General features: G+C 43.5%; 1 long non-coding RNA gene across 1 annotated transcript; it reads left to right on the top strand.

The window, feature by feature from the left end:
* Positions 1–2,665: 2,665 nt before the first annotated feature.
* LOC135100584 (uncharacterized) lies at positions 2,666–11,341 on the top strand. Its single transcript, XR_010268803.1, has 2 exons — positions 2,666–5,475; positions 9,299–11,341. It is a non-coding gene; the product is annotated as an uncharacterized LOC135100584 (long non-coding RNA).
* The last annotated feature ends 3,752 nt before the right edge of the window (positions 11,342–15,093 follow it).

Here is a 15,093-nt window from a genome sequence, read left to right as displayed (position 1 = left end):
CCTGAATTTCTACACACACACACACACACACACACACACACACACAAGTGGCTTCTGTCAGGACAGATTCATCATAGAGAAGGTTTGACTCAGCGATCGAGAATCCTTACCTGTTGAACAGTGAGGTTAAAAAAATATGTATAGTAATGCTGCAAGGGAAGATTATATATATATATATATATATATATATATATATATATATATATATATATATATATATATATATATATATATATATATATATATATATATATATATATATGAGGGACACTGGCCAAGGGCAACAAAAATCCAATAAAAAAAATGCCCACTGAAATGCCAGTCCCATAAAAGGGTGAAAGCAGTAGTCAAAAATTGATGGATAAGTGTCTTGAAACCTCCCTCTTGAAGGAATTTAAATCATAGGAAAGTGGAAATACAGAAGCAGGTAGGGAGTTCCAGAGTTTACCAGAGAAAGGGATGAATGATTTAGATTGAGATTGAGATTAGGCAAAATAACTGATAGAGGCGATTTGTATCTGTATATATATTATGTATTATATATAAACGTTTGGACCTGCTGACTTTGCCGCTTCACTTGTTCCATTGTTGTTCGATGTAAGGATCATTATGGTACCTGCAGAAAGAAATCTTTATTCTAGAATTTGATGGCCGTGCATAGTTTGAAGGGAAGGAAGGTATATGTTGCCTGGGTCCGGAAAAAATTTTTCCGGTAGACCTGATCGGCGCTTGCTTAGAGAAAAACATTAGTCACCCCTGCAGCAGGTGGCGGTGCTCTCTGGATGCAGAGTAGAAGCACGGAGGTAAGCCACGGTTGTGTTGAAACTCGCACATTATAACCAACATTGTCATGCATAAAAAAATATCATTATATACTATAACTGTAAGGAATGAAGTATGGTGGCTTCTGTCATCACTTGTACTATTATATTAGGTATTAAATCCGTATAGCACTTTCTTAGTTCCACCTCAGTCAGTACAACCACGCCTCCATTCCAGCTTCATCTGCAACATACAGTGTTGAGTTTCGGGAAGTGATCCTAGGATTCAAAGGCACATTAAGGAAACTTAAGTCTTTTGCTGAACTCTATGAAGCTTGCTACGAGTGAACGACTCCCACATGAAACAAGAGTCGTGAAGCAGTGTTATCTCGCCTCATCACCACAACTACCACCGCCACCACCACAGTATTTGAAAACTCCCACGTAAAGGAGTGTTTTCTAGCCTCCTCACCACAGTATATGAAGACAGTTATGATTCACAAAATATTCATGTGACTGGTGGGCATTAAATTATTGTTTTGATTCGCCAATCCGTCACAACTTGGCTACAATATTTTTTTCAGGATTGTCAGTATCGTGCTAATGATTGTCAAGATTGACTGATTGATTGACTGACTGACTGACTGACGGAACTGAAGACGCCGCACAAACGAGGTTACATTGCGACAAAATGAAGAACCAAATTATTTTAGTTATGGTATTGGGTTTACTCATTATATGGCAGAAAACGCTGTATTTTATACTTGAAAATATATGTACGTACATTCAACTGGAGAGAGAGAGAGAGAGAGAGAGAGAGAGAGAGAGAGAGAGAGAGAGAGAGAGAGAGAGAGAGGTACCTTCCATTGATATGTCCCTTGCGTATAATCACACACGCGACTAACATTACTTAACTCAGTGTAGTTGTGTAAGTCAGCCCTCCTTGCCTCAGGCCCATATAATAAAACGCTCTGCTCTCTCACCAGGACTATTTTCAAAGCCCACGGAAATGATCAGCCGAGTTCTCAACAGTGTTTCTCATGTTGATTATATAGAAATCTTGTTGATCTATCACTAGAACCGTGAAAATAGCATTAAAAAACAATAAAACTTGAAGTAGAGCCCTTTTTTTCCATGTAGTGGAGATGCATGGTCCTCAGTATCCGCGTTATCAGAACCGGGAAGAAAACCTTAACGCACGAGACCAAAGATCTCGTTAACAGTTTGAAGTGAAAGTGTTTGAATATGGTAAGCCTTGAAAGGAACGCCTACAACAGTAATAGCGTGCCATAATTGTTGGCCTATGATTAATAGTAGCAGCGGAAAGTATTATGTGAAGTGATATATGGCTTTCTCTTAAGGGAGTGGCACCTTATTGGGTTTTCTTCCTTTTTGTTTCCGTAGGTCAGTGTCCCTCGTACAGAGAGAGAGAGAGAGAGAGAGAGAGAGAGAGAGAGAGACCCTTTACACTTCTACAGACATGGTGGAAATGTTTCAGTACTGTGCACAAGGGACATCTCAGTGGGCGGTGTGTGGAGGGTGGCGGAGATCAGTGTCAGGCGTCAGTGGCAGTTCTTAGGTCCCATATCTTGAGACACTTTCGCCACACCTCCACTACTTTCAAAAGGCTGTAGTTGAAATTATACGTGTTTTTTAAGAGTTTTCTGTGGTTCTAGTGACAGAATAACAACATTCTTTCATTATTAACAGGAGAAGCACTCTTGAGAACCCAACTAATCATCTCTGACCTTTGAAAATAGTCTTGGTGAGAGAACAAAGCGTTTCAGAGTAAGGGTTGTGTCCTGGGTATGAAGGGGAGGTCTAGGGAGCACGATGACTCTGGGCGTGCTTATAGTGGCTCGCCCTCTTCAACGACCAGCAGAGTGTGAGAGTTGGTGGGGCAAGGGAGATAAATCCAGTTCAGTGCAGTTGGCGTTAATGGCAATGCGTTTTCTTTTTATTTGTGATTGTTTATTTGAAGTGACTTGTTTAGGATCCGAAGCTTCGTAGGCTAGGAGTGAAGGAGACGCGAGAGGAGGTTTTAGAGAGAGAGAGAGAGAGAGAGAGAATACAAGATCCCTTAGCACCAGTAAATTAGGATAGGTATTAATAACAATGAAAACAAATCTACGTGAATTCAGAAAATTAAGAAAGGGGGTGGGAAAGGAATACCGAAGAAACTAATCATTCCTGTAACGAGACAAGCTTGAGTCTTGCTGCAGTTACTTTTCAGTCCCAGCTCTCCAAAAGGAAGATAGAAGGCTGGGAGATGGACGCGCTGCTCACTGTAAGAGTCATGGAGACCAGCATTTTCTTACCACTCCAAAGGACAGATAAATAAATATTCAGTGAAATTCGGACAGGAGGGCGGCATTCAACAGGCGACACCGGCACCGTTGCGTCACCGCGGCCAGGCGTACGATGCAAGTCACACACGGCAGTCAAGTCTTCGCCAGCTAGTTCGGCGGAACACAATGCTAAGAAAAAGAAAGAAAAATCGAATGAATGTTACCCACTCAGCAAGACCCCGTCGTGCCATCCCTCACCAGGACGAGTGGTTATTGTCACCAGGCCCGCCTGGTGCGTGGCTCGCGGCCCATGAATCTTGTTTCGATCAATGGCGCCAGGTAGGCCTCGCTGGGGACGGACGGCCAAGGTGCGCCTCGCCCTCGCTAGCACTGTAAAATGAGGACTTCTGACTAGAGGAAACGGAAGAACAGTATGAAATTGTAACAGAATGCCATATCAAAAGTTTTCTGTGAACGGGAATTGCTCTTACAACCGGAAAGTGCATATTGTATTTCCACAAGATATAATTAGGAAGCAAATATGGTTATAACTACCCGGGGTGACCTCGCCTTCATGGTGTAGTAATTATTCCCTCAAGCTGCCTTTACAAGGACGTCAATTTTCTTCGTCACGTTCAAGGAGGTGAAGTTATTAATCGTCTTGAATTATCTTCGGCAAGACACCGTGTAGCAGCTAGTAAACACACCGCGTCCGTAGCGACGAAGAGCTACGGATGCGAGGCAGTTATGGATGCAGTTTGTTGGGATATAATTGCTGAGCTAAGCGCCTCGAAACAAACAATGATGCGTGGCTCTGTTCAGTTTGATAATCATCACTGATCTATTTACATGATTGGACTAAGTAACAAATCTTAGAAGGTATGGGACTACACGTTTGTAAAAGAATTAGTCACAGATAATTAGTATTTTGATTACTTAAAGATCTTTATCATATGATATATATTCCATGAATAAATTTTATGGAAGGATTCTGATCGCATTCTGTGAACACGTGATCACTTTCCACGCAAGAAAATCTTGTCCGATGATGAATTGGGAAAGGAGAGACGCTCCGTGTAATAATTGCTCACGGGGACAGACCGCAGAGCAGAGGTAGAGAATGGGGCTGGCACCGATCTCACAGCTCATCCGACCAGTCCTCGTCTGTTACGGGCTGGTTATTAGACAAATGCATAAGAAGAGTAGACGGGAAAGCTGAATGTTAAAATTTAAGGGGTGACTGAAAGGTGTTTTCACATTACATACTTGAAACCTGATTAGACGGAGATGAGTGACACAGCTAAACATCTTGTGTAGCTTTGACGATTGATTTCGTTCATTTTCCGAAAACCTTGGATGAAATGTGGTATCGGTAAGAAAAGCCAGTAAGAGAAAACAGTGATACATTGGCTGCGTGTTGATAACAGCCACTCATCTGGCAGTGATGTGTAGGCCGCTGGCGTTAACTGCTTCACCACACTCGATAAAAGCTCGTTCCAGCACCCTTTAAATATGACTCCAGCAGCCCTGAAGTGTATCTCACAAGAAAGAAAAAAAAAAAAAAAAATAGGAGCACGACGATGACGCCTTGTGAGTCCCAACATGAGTGCCAGTGCCTGACGCTGCTCTGATAGGATTGCATTGACCATTAACCGAAGCCCGGACGTGATGCCTGCTCGTGAGTGATGGCCCGGAAAGGCCTTGCACCAGGTGGGCAGCTACACTCACTGTGGATGTAGGAGAGGCAGTGAGTTCTCAGATACGTTCATCAGTATTGTGTGTATGTGTGTGTGTGTGTGTGAGTGTGTGGTGTTCGTCGTAAGGATCACATGCAAGACTTGTGATCTTCAGCTAATATTTTTCTGAGTATGTTTTGAGCTCATAGAGTCCGATCTGTGTGTGTGTCCTTGAGTACTCATCCCTCTCACGCCGCCAGGTGCAGGTAACAACATCGCTTGGCTCTCCGACTCGCGGCTTCAAGAGCCGCACCGACGCACCGTCTGAGTCCAGACAAGAAGCGTCTGCTTATTCTTATAAAATACACTACAGGCGCCCAGCAGTTCTACCACTCGATGTTCTATGTTTATATAATTTGTTTTTTCACCATGAAAATACACTCTAAATAATATCTATCTATACGAGAGTGGATATAAATTCGTTTGGTGTACGATATGTTGGGCCGAAGACGGTTCGAGTTGGGAGCCTGAGCCTGGAGCCTGGAGGCAAACCCAGTTGGTCACGAAGTTTTGTGGGTGTAGTGTGTTGGTTGCGTGATGCCTCGTACCTGTTGAGCCGCGTGGTTAGTTTGTAGTTGCTTTTGTTGTGCTATGTGGCCGAGAACTTAGATCCGCACGTGTTGTTTTCCGTTTTTACGAATATTTGAGAGGCTGGCGCCGCGCACGTGACTCGGCTGAGAACTTAACGAGGTAAGTAGGCGCCTTAACGTGTACTGCTTGTTTGACTAATCATATTCCAGCCACTGCGACTCGACACAAGGAGGAAACAGTTGCCGTGGTGTAGGTGACTGTTCGAAAGCTGGGGAAGGTGAAGGTAATGGTGGGGGCGAGAAATAAATGTTAAAAGTGGGATTTGTGGTGGTGGCAGTAATGCCAACTAGTAGTGATGGCAGAATAGGTGATGGTGGTGGTGATAATGAGGCAGTTGGCGGTCATGGCGGCGCTGTGGGGTGGAAAGCAGTGGTGATGAGAGGTAATACGCAGATAAGTAAAGGTGGTGGTGACAGTAAGGCAGTTGGTGATAACGGCGGTCTTGTAGGCAGTGGATGATCGTAATGGTGGTTGTATCAGAGGTGGTTGGGCGGTGCGGGCAGGAGTAGTGATGGTCGCGGCGTGAGGGCGTTGGTGATGACGATGGAGGCGACATTTAGGGTTTCTTTAGTTTCTCGATATAGTGCAAACGTAAAGACTAACGATTGCAGGACCTTTGTCTTACTAAAAGCCGCGCCTAGACGATCGAGCTGTGCCCTCGAGCACAAGCGGGTAGTTTACCCGTTGACAGGCTCCCCGCTCGTGGTAAAGTGCCTGTGTTATTAAGTTGTGTGAAATTACCAGATAGTACCCGCGCCCGGACGACCTGGCTGTTGACCGGTTATGACTGGGCCATATCAACACCGTGTGGACAACGCTACAGTTGTGCCCGTCGACTTAGCCCGGTTACAGGCAGTGCCCGTCAAGCTGTGCTGGATCGTGTGGACGCGCTTTTACGTATTGGTAGAAGACAAGAATGATGATAGACGTATAGTAACAGTCAGTTTACTGCAAAGTACTGAATTTTAATTGCATCAGCGTACACATTATTATGGTTGTGGGGATACAGTTTTTCACTTTAAAGTGGTGATACAGACTGTAGTGTTGCATCCATTAGATATTCTGAAGACAAGAAGTAGAGGGCCGTACGTACAATATCACTGGTAAGCGAAAGAAAACCTTGAGTGTTAGAGTTGAGAACAAAGCCACGTCGGCTATTTTATTTATTATAAATAATGGAAGCATAAAGATTCATAAGAGAAACCAGTAAATTAGTTGAACTCGAAAATAATCCCGTTGAAATAATCAAAGCACATAACTCTTAAATGAAGCAGGTAAATTTGTACTGCGTCCCTTGATCTCACCAGCACCGGAAACAGCGTGGCCATGGCAGTGAGACAGATGGGCACGGCAGCACCATTAAGCACCAGGAGGGATGCTTTCATAACCTAGCGGAGTCTCGCTGACACACAACGAAAAGTGAATGGCTCGAAAAAAAAAAAAAAGCACAACAGTGGTAGTGGGCGCTGCCAATTAAGCTGCAATACTTCACTAATCTGAGTAACTTGACTGCAGGTGATTATCTATGAGATCCTCTATTAAGTGTTAGCGGATCCATTATTAGCATTTATCATGATCCCTGTTTATTTAAATGCCAGTGAAACAAATGCTCGTCGTGTTTCCTGGTGCTGTCAATGAATGCGTTGTCTGTAATATAGTTGGTATTAGTTACAGGGAATAATAAACGGTAAATATTCTACAGCACTCGTAAAAAACAGAATCAGTATGCACTTTCCTTCCTTTTCGTGCTACTTTCATCGCATTTTGCCTTGGCTTTCAGTCTGAAGGTTATTAATTAACCAGTTTACTTTTGTAGTCCTGCGCCGAAAATATGTACGCGAGAGCAGGGCCCAATTTTGTTCTTACTTGGAGAATCCGTGACTGAAAGCGGTGTGAGATGAGTGTAGAGGTGATGAGAATGTGAATCAATGCTAGTGTCTGTGTGTGTGTGTGTGTGTGTGTGTGTGTGTGTGTGTGGTGGAGATAATGATGCGAGAGTGTGTGGTGGAGGTGATGGGAGTGTGTGGTGGTGATGTGGTGTCAAGTGATGGCCAGTGTGAGGTGGAGGTGATGTGGAGGTGATACGGGCCTGGTGGTGCGCGGAATAAAACACATTTCCACCATATTTTTTAATAACCCGTGCTGTCGATAAGATGGTGCAGGCCGCCACGAATATTTCCTCGTCTGTCAGCGTCCAAGGTTAAAATTTTTCATCCAGCGTTATTCATCAATTTCATTAAGTTATTTTTTTTCGCCCTTCATGAGTTTTATCAACATAGATCATTTCCCTGCGCCTCTTCCATATCCAACATTTTTTATATTCATTTTCATTAAGTTTCAGATTACCTTCCTAATATAAACCTTACCATCCAGCTTTGGTGCCAGAGTCAATTGCTGGCTTTATTCATGAAACCCGCAGAACTTAGTTAAATTTAATAGATATTTCTCGTGATTTTCCTGTATATCCACTCTTACCTCTTATCGTCATGCTCAAAGTAATTTCAGGCAGTTAAATGATGATGTAATGGTAAACATGTCTTGAGTTTTCGACCCCCGCCGGGTATTGCGTGCATTAGTTTTCCTATCGAGTGACAACTGCTAGAGCCTCATATCACTGGCCCCGGGGATGGATGGAGGCGGGGAGAGTGAGGGGAAAGGGAATAGAGGGGCAGGTGTGTGTGTGTGTGTGTGTGGGTCGATGAGTAAGTACACGAAGGAAGGAAGGTAGGAAGGATAGCTGGCAGGCCGAGGTTGATTCAAAACTTTTCCTAACCTCATGACGCAGCAGATCAGTGGAGTGTTTGTCTTGAGGTGCTCCCCAGCCCTGGCCTTCTTTTGCGTGTTAGATAGGATTAAAGAACTAGGATAGCAGGACTGTTAACTATCCAACAGCAGGAAGGTAGGAAGGGTAGCTGGCAAGGCAGGTTTGTGTAACTTTTCTTAACGTCCTCGTGACGAAAATCAGTGGGGTGTTTACGTCTTGAGTTGCTGCCTACCCCTGACCTCCTTTGCATGTGAGGAAGCAAGAATTAGAGTGCAGGCAGGATTCTTGTTTATCTAACTACAACAAGGAAGGAAGGAAGGGAAGATAGCAGGGCTTGATTCAGAACTTAACTTTACCGTGGCGCAGATCAGTGTGGTGTTTGTCTCGAGGTGCTGTCCAACCTTGACCTCTTGTGTGTGGGAATTAGGGCGCTGGCAGGATTCTTGATTATCCAGCTACAGGAGCCAAGGGAGAGAAGCTGGTAAGGCAATGTTGATTCCGAACTTTTAACTTCACCAAGCGCAGCATATCCAATGGGGTGTTTATTTCGAGGTGCTCACCAGCCCTGACCTACTTCTGCGTGCAGGGAATGAAAGAACGAGGATGCTGGCGTGATTCCTGACAGTCTTGCAGTTCTGCGTGTGATTATAAGAAATGTAAGGTAGTAGGAGCAGGCTGAGTTTAGATTGTAACGAGTGTGGAGTCGTGCTGCAGAGAATTTGACGGATGCTTCCAGTTGGATTTCCATTGCTTTAAGTGATTTAAGGAGGTTAGGTTCTGATTATATAACCTGCACGAAATGATAATTATTTCATTGAGTGTTCTTCATTGTATAGCGGTTTCACGTCGGGTCTGTTTAGTTGCGTACGTAATTATTGGCGTGCGTGTTGTTACTACTTTTACTACGACTACAGTTACTACTACAGACGCTATATAACCACTAATATTTGACAGGCACGAAATATATTAAATCAGTCCTCTTTTAGGCTCTTCATATAACGAAAAGGTGCGTTCTGTCACAGGAGTTCGTTGCCCTCAACCCTGCCAGCGTCTGTCCACTAACCATTTTTGTTGACAGTTGACACACGGTAGCATGATTTTCGTTCATACCGTCGAAATTCAGATCATAGTTGGGACTTACGAACTTGTTCTTTGCAGCTGGATCCGGACTGACCTGAGGAGGAGGAAAGCCTGCAGGTCATTCAGCTCAGTTCAATACACTACTCTGGTTACTCCTTGGCTACTAATGCGTCTGGCGAGGCTTGCACAGAGGTCCGAGACTTCCGTGCCATTCCATCTGACGTCGCGAAGAGCAGAGTGAAGGAGTCTTGGGCCACATTATATATCCTTTCATTATGTGCTCGAGATTCCCTTTGTTCACTGGGCTTTGAGTAGTCTGCAGTAATAATTCTCTCTATTTTGAACTACGAAATCGAACATCCCTATTTCAAAGAAGTCTCTTTGTTCCTGAGCCCAGTAGCCTCTGGTACCAATATCCTGACAATCTACCTGGCATCAATCCTACAGTACGGGCCTCATAAGCCTATTCACGCCGTGCGGCAGCCTGTCAGGAGGTGAATAGGTATGGGCTCTGTATGGGCATCAAGGAAATGTGATTAATTCAACTTCTCTAGAATAGCTTTCAGCTTATGCCGTTTTGTTCTCGAGTCGAAATAAACCTAGCGCGGCCCTAGCTAAGCCGTGGCAGTACTAGCGTGCATCACAAACACTGCCTGTCTGGGTGTTTGCCTTTGTATTTCCCGGAAAGATTTTTTTCATAATTACTTTCCCATGTTCAGAGTTTTGGTTTTATCTACGTGTGTGTGTGTGTGTGTGTGTGTGTGTGTGTGTGTGTGTGTGTGTGTGTGTACTCGTATTCGTAAACATAGGTAACAAAAACTCATGCACACACAGTCAGTAACTTAGAGAAAAAAATAATTGCATTTACACTAATTAGCTCTACGGAATTTTACCTACACACTAATTTGTATTTCAGTTAAATGTAGGCAGTATCACACATTGTTCTCTCTTTATTGTGGCTCATGATTCTAGAGCGAAGGGAAAGAGTGACGTGTTTAAGGGACGAGTACGCACGAGGCTGGCAGAAGAAACAAAGGAGAGAGAGAGAGACAGAACTGATGCACTGCGCAGCCTCGCCTTGTTACCTCTCGTGATTTCCTCTTCAACAATAATTAAAAATGCATACGAGGGCAGTGCGAGTTGTAGGGAGAAGACTGAGCGCAAATGTTTCTCTCTCTCTCTCTCTCTCTCTCTCTCTCTCTCTCTCTCTCTCTCTCTCTCTCTCTCTCTCTCTCTCTCTCTCTCTCTCTCTCTCTCTCTCTCACTACACTTTCCTTTTCTTTTCCTCCTCGCCAAGTCTCCACATCTCACGTTCTTACTCGGCTCTACGTCGCTTCCCTGTCGCGCCTCAGACTTGAGCTTCATCTCCTGTAGTTATGACGCGTCGCCTCTCCCTCCTCCGGCTATTACTTCCCTCCGTCTACCTTCCTGCACCCCGCCAGACCCCAGCTTCGTCCCCCTCCTGTCTCTTCAGTAGTTCCCAGTATCGCGTTCACGTCTCCTCCAGCTCTCTACGGTAACAAGATGAAGATACATGTAGCCTTGTAGTATGATTTTTATATGGGTTTGATAATGTGTGTTATTATTTCATGTGTGTTTGCCGTGTGCGTGAAAGTTAGTTGTGCTATTGAATGTTGGTGTGTTACGTTTTCTTTTGCTTTCAGGGACAATGGGTGTTTTTTTTATTTCTTATAGTTATTGGTGTGTTTGTGCTGGCTTCCCGTCTTGTGTATTGAGTCTTTGCGTATGGAAGGGACGTTTTTGTTAAGAAAATTCTTTGTACATAAGCCAGCCGTTACGTAAGATAGCGAAAAATATATTTTGAAAAATAAAAATTTTCCTCCCATTGGTTATCAAAAGGAAGAGATAACTTATCATAACAGCAGCAACAACAATAACATCAACAGCAGCAGCAGCAGTAGGAATAATAATAATAATAATAGTAATAATAATAATAATAATAATAATAATAATAATAGACAGATTATTGCGTGATTTATCACCAATATCACACTCTTTAAAATGCACACACACACACACACACACACACACACACACACACACACACACACACACACACACACACACACACACACACACACACACACACACACACACACACCTGATGCATTCACGTTCCTTCTCCCTGCACGAGGACACCTGTTGTGACCTTATCATACGAGGGAGACTCAGAGCGACACACACGTCTCGGTAAGCATGATGGAGGGAAGTGCTTGGTGTCACTGCGTCCCACCAGCACGTTCTTGGGCTGGTGGAAGCATTTTGTTACAAGAAAACACGTCGCTTTCTCTCTCACCTTCCTCTCTGTATCTAGTGATATACGTTATGATGGAAATATATTTGTCGAGTATGACATTTTTCCTCCCGGCCACAGGATAAAGTGTCAAGGGGGTAACATATGCAGGGAGAAATACCAAGGGGAGGAATGTTCATGGGAGGAGTATGACGATATCCTGCATCTGTGTCACGACCTCCTAACTTCAAGTCTGTGAGAAGTGCAAAGGTCTTTTCGTCACAAAGAGGTAGTGAAACATTTTTGTCATATGTAGTTCAGTAACCTTTTACAGAGAGAGAGAATGGAGGCCTTAACTTTAGCACTTCGAGCCGCCCACTCTCGATCACTCGACCACCGTGCGAGAGGAGGGAAGTTCTAATGAGAATTGCCCATAAAGGTGACAAAGATGAACGTGAAGTACAGTAAAAGTGAGAGAGATGCCTTGGAGAGTTAGCGGGAGGTGAGGCCCTTGTGGTACAGGCTTGTGAGATCGCTTCCCTTAATGTTCCTGCCAGTGGATGCTTTTGAAAATGAGTTTAGATAGTCTTAGTCGTTAAGAGGAAGCTGGTTAGTAAGTTTAGGTTGCCCTTAAAGAAAAAAAAAAAACATGGGTTTCTTCTAATGGACGGCACTCAGGATCGTCAATTTTATCGCAAATAGAAGAAAACCATCTTGTGCTTCTGGGTTTGTGTTATTAGGACGAGGGAACAAAAACGCTTTGCACGAAGGCTGCCTTTGGATGGAATTGTTGTTGCTGCGTTGACAGCCAATAAATCAATCAATCAGCGGATTAAATGTTTGTAATTTATTTTCCTTCGTGATGGAAAGCAAATATGGACCATGTTAGTCTTCGCTTTTATTCACGTAAAAGCAGTATTTTTTTGCATCCTTAGTAACAAAACTTTCTTCAGATGTCCTTGCCCTTTGATTAACTTTGGTTCATTATACTGTTGTGTTCATTATAATGTTGTAAAATTTGCTGTAATCTATCTTTTTTTTATATTTATTTTAAGATCTATCATATTGTTAACCCAAGAACAAATGAGTTTACTTGTAAATCCTGATGGAATAACACCGAATATCCTTAAAGTTGTTGCTGCGTACCTGCAAAGTATCAGAATTCCATATGCGTGGATAATATTGTAGAAAGTTACTGCCTAAAGCTTGTTTTTGCCTCACTCGGTGTAGTTTCTGCCGTGTAGCACTCTATAATGTATACTGTGCATGAGAACCATTGACTTGGATCTCATAGCTGCCTTCAGGCCTTTCTTGCTTGTCAGTGTTTGCGCTTTTATCGATAATATGCAAATAGAGATGAACCAGCCGCACATCCCGCTTGTCTTGATTAGATAGGAAATAAGAACAACACGTACCCATGATGCAAATGTAACGATAAACCACAGTAACTTACCCGCCTTACGTAACTCTTTATCCCTTTGTCGTCACTCACTACAGCATAGAAAAAAGTGAAGAATGTGCGTACTTCCTTAGCTCCTTATGTTGTAATGAGACTCCGCGCCACAGGAAATGCTAGCGTCACTTTCCACGCCTTACATAACACACTTACTCCCCAGCTTGGCCTTGGCCGCTATTGTACTGGCGGTGGTGGAAGTCCCTTTGTGGGGGCTGGAGTGCCCTTGTGTATTGTAATGCATAAAGGAAGGCAGTGGTAAGGGCGAGTGTCTTTGAGTGTCTTTGTGCCGCAAGGAAACTATGGAGAGCCGCGGGTGTTGTGTTCTCTCTACTCAGGAAAATGTCTTGTAGGTGCTTCTCACATTTTTCTCTCGCTCAGGAATTTTTGAAGTAGTTTTTAGTAGGTTGTCTTTTTTTTTTTTTTACTTCCAGTTTCTCTCTCTCTCTCTCTCTCTCTCTCTCTCTCTCTCTCTCTCTCTCTCTCTCTCTCTCTCTCTCTCTCTCTCTCTCTCTCTCTCTCTCTCTCTCTCTCTCTCTCTCTCAAGGCTTGCTGGAATATCGAGTTCCCGGAAGGGTTAAAAATTGGTGTAGGCGTATTATTTTTAAACTTTCCCCTTTGTTTCTTTTACGGGACGACACAATACGGGCACTTATGTATATTTTCAACCGTACTGTCTCCCACTTGTGTGCAGGATAGAGAGAGAGAGAGGGAGAGGGAGAGGGAAAGGGATAGAGATAGAGCACGAGTTACGAGGCGGGAGTAATAGCAAGGTTTTCTGGGGCGCTGCGACAAATGCGAGGCTGCCGTCAAGTAGTGAGTCAAGAGGCATTTGGAGTGCACCACACGACTGCCGCGCTGCACATGACGGCCCTCAGTGCGGTGGTAGGTGCGGGGCAACAGGTGGCGGGGCGGAGGCGGCCGAGAGAGGGCGGATTGGTGGAGGCTGGACCGTGTTAGACAACTATGTTATAGTGGGACGTATTCCGGGAGCAGAGAACAGTGACCTGCTTGTGGTTGAAGGATCTTATTTCAATATCTTCCTTCGTCGTATTGTTCATGTTTATCAGGTTCTAGTGGAAGTTAATAGTCTGGACTAGGTGATACTACCAAGTTGTATTTAGTGAAATATGTATTCCTGGAGCAGGTTATAGTTAAAAAATCGTATTTCTAAACCTCTCTTTGTCTTATCTCATATTGATTAGTTTCTGGTGGAAATTACTGTGAAGTTTTCTTGTGGAAGTTATTAAGAGTTTCCACAGTTTAGCAAGGATTCTGTATCTCCAGTAAGAAAAATATCTATGAAAACCTGACTAGTAATCTCTTTAAGGATACGGGCCAGAGCCTTTCATGGTATTAAATAAAAAGATAGACAGGTATGTAGCAAAATAGGTAGGGGGAGGGAGAGAGAGAGAGAGAGAGAGAGAGAGAGAGAGAGAGAGAGAGAGAGAGAGAGAGAGAGAGAGAGAGAGAGAAACTCTAGAAAGACAGGGCTTTGTTTTCTTCCGTTAGAAATTAAGTATCCCATCAGATAGACATTTCCATCCTGTTTGGCTGAGTTTCGGGAGCTCAAATAGACTCGACACCTCATCCACGAGACTGGAACGGAGACCCCCGATGACACTATATATATTCATGAACAGTAGACACCCTGATGCATACAAGATGGATGGAGGTGAGCAGCGTCTCCGTGTAAATACATAACAAGATATTGATAGTCTGTATTTTACCAAGGGCTGCGGACAAACGAGTATAGATCTCTGCCCCTTCCCTTCCAGACACTTCTCCCTCTGACTTATTCCTCCCGTGAACATTTTCTTTCCTGAACTGTTTATCCTTCCAGACGTTTTCACTTTCCCGTAATGTATTCAATCGTTAACCTAACATAATCTGAACTATACTATAAACAGTGAGGACTTCAGTCTGTATCGTTATCATAATACAGTCTTATCAAACATGTCTTGGTGGGAAAAATGTCCGCAGGAGAAAGATGTTATGCATTTAAGTTTGTATTTTGAAACACTTTGGCCATTTGGACTTTCATTAAAACTATTTTCAAAAGCCTCAGTGATGATCAGTAGAGCTTTTGCGATTTTTTATCTATAATGATGTCAACTATCACAAGAATCATGAAATCACCCTTAAAAACCCAAATTAACCCCATTA

Source organism: Scylla paramamosain, chromosome 5 (genome assembly GCF_035594125.1).
Source record: "Scylla paramamosain isolate STU-SP2022 chromosome 5, ASM3559412v1, whole genome shotgun sequence".
In the NCBI taxonomy this organism is placed as follows: domain Eukaryota; kingdom Metazoa; phylum Arthropoda; class Malacostraca; order Decapoda; family Portunidae; genus Scylla; species Scylla paramamosain.
The sequence above is the reverse complement of the archived record's forward strand: the minus strand, read 5'-3'. Positions and strand labels throughout refer to the sequence as shown.